The sequence below is a fragment of the Talpa occidentalis genome, unplaced genomic scaffold (genome assembly GCF_014898055.3).
Source record: "Talpa occidentalis isolate TD23 unplaced genomic scaffold, MPIMG_talOcc4v2.1 talOcc4.5, whole genome shotgun sequence".
In the NCBI taxonomy this organism is placed as follows: Eukaryota; Metazoa; Chordata; class Mammalia; order Eulipotyphla; family Talpidae; genus Talpa; species Talpa occidentalis.
In genome coordinates this window covers 130,032,788-130,035,298 of record NW_023604861.1, presented here as the reverse complement: position 1 = coordinate 130,035,298, position 2,511 = coordinate 130,032,788, and positions in this window count along the sequence as shown.

Here is a 2,511-nt window from a genome sequence, read left to right as displayed (position 1 = left end):
GTTTTGCCTTTTCTAGAATGTCATATAAATGGACTCATACAGCATGTAGCGTGGGGGTTTGGCTTTCATTTAGCTGGGTTTTGAGAGCCTTCCTAGCTGAGTATCCCACTGTGTGAATGTGTCCTGTTTGTCCCTCCCTTGGCTGGTTGGTGGGTATCTGAGTTGTTTCCTTTGGTTTGGGGTGGGTGGTGGTGGTGCTGTTAGGAATCAAGTTGCTATAAATATTTGCGTATAAGTCTTTGTGGGCTTGGTTTCTTTCAGAAGGAAATTGCAGCCCGCCCCCTACCACCACCACAGAGTGGACAGGGGAAGATGAGAAAAGTGGAGAGCCCCAAAAGTGGAGAGCCCCAAGGTGGCGAGAGGGAGGGCCTCAGTGCTCAGGCACCTTCAGCCCTCCTGACAGTCCCAGGAGCACCCGGCTGCCAGAAAGGCAGCACCTCTCTCCCTTGACTTGTCCTTCCCACCTCCGCCCAGCCAGTTGCTCTGAACAAAGGGTCAGGGGCTGGGAGAGGAAAGCCATGTGTTTATTTCCTCACCTCCATGGTGCCGGGAAAGCTGATGTTTGTCTGAAGTGTGCTGGGTGAGCCCGCTGGTGTTATTAGTAATCGTCATCAGAATGACGTCACTTCCAGTGGCTGGTTTCCAGCATGTTCCAGCTACCACCCTTCCTATAGCCCTGAGTGTCAGGCCCTTCTGTGGATCTCTCACAGGCAAGAGGCATCTCCCACAAGAAGCAGGTGTCACCCCACTCGGCAGATGGGCAGAGTCAGCTCAGAGAGGCTGAGCCTCTGATATTAAACTGCACAGCTTCTCCTCTTGCTCCATCTAGCAAGTCCTGCCAGCCTTCCTATCCACCCTGAGGCCTGGTGCTCATCCATAAATGAAGACGAGGAACACTTAACATCCTGGAATTCTTAATAAACCAATAAACAACTGAATTTTATTTATGAACACCTGCTTTTATTTAGGATATTTGGCAAGTTAAAAATGTAACCTTTAGAGAGAATTAAAGTTCTTGTTTTCAAATGAATAAAATAGTTAAATCATTATTCACATGTGAAATTATTTCTCAGGATATTAATAACCATTTCTTTAACCATGATCTTTTCTAATCACCAAATTTTAATTGATGGAAAATTTTTTTATTAGTTTTAGTTTTAATGTCATTTTATTTTCCCCCACCTCCATCCCTTACATCACTTTGTCCCATTTCCTCTCCTCCCTCTTAACCTCAGAGCCTTCCTGGTGTTTACTGATTTTTAAAAGTGTGTTACTTTCTGAATTTTCTGCTGTGTAAATGTCCAGTATTTTATCCTTCTGACTTGCTTTACTATACATAATTCTCTCACACGCCCTCTGTTTAGTTGAAGATGGCTGCATTTCAGCCTATCTGTGGCTACATAATGCTCTATGGTGTGGCTCTATCGCATCTTCTTGATCTGGCCGTGTTCTAACCGGCTGCTTCCACGCCCTAGCTATTGTACGTAATGCTGCTTTGAAAGCAACTGAAGTTTATTTACTCACATGCAATGTGTACTCTAAGCAGGCCTGAACAAAGAACGTTACAAATATTAACTCATTTTATCCTTATAACCACCCCAATGAAGGAGTCCAATCATTATACCATTCTATAGGTCGGGAAACTGAGGCACAGTGACAGTAGGTAACTGACCCAGGGTCAGTTTAGCCAAGGTTTAGCCTCCATTTTTAGCCACTCTTTTCTGCTTCTCTTGGATCGGTTTGTTTCATTTTTCATCATTAATTTTAGCAGTTTTATTGAGGTATAATTTAAAACTCATCCATTTTAAGTGTACAATTACATTATTTCAGTAAACGTGTAGAACTGTGCAACCATTATCAGAAAATAATTTTAGAACATTTCTCCAAAAGAGATCCACCCCAAAGACTTGCAGTCACTATTTGCTTTGTCCTCCAGTCGGAGGCAACCGCTAATCAGCCCCTTCTGGAAATGTCACATAAACAGAATCACATGCAAGCGGTCTTTGGGGACTGACTGCTTTCACTTGAATGTGACATTTTGGAGGTGGATCCATGTGGCAGCACTTTGCTCCTTTTCATTCCTGCATAATACTCCACGGAGCACCTGCCCTACACTGTGTTCATCCACTCACAGCTGGGAGACTCCGGGGTTGTTTCCAGGTCTTGGCCATGCTGAATAGGGCTGCTATGAACACCTGTGTGGACACATGCTTCCCTTTCCCCTAGGGTCCTGCTGGCTAGTACGGTTAGTTTATGTTCTGCTCTTAAAAAAAAACAAACTGCAGAACTTTCCCCCCAAGGGACTGCAGCGTGTTCTGTTCCCATGCCCAGCATTTTATGAGTCTGAGAGGCCGGTTCCAAGCCCAGACAACCAGCACAAGCCTGTGGAGCCTACAGTCTGGGTGCAACATGGCCCCTCAAGGCTCCCAGTCAAGCTCAGCTTCTCCCTTGCTCCCGAGAAACCGAAGGACAAGAAGCCAGTGCTCTACTTTCCAATGAAAAAAAAAAAAA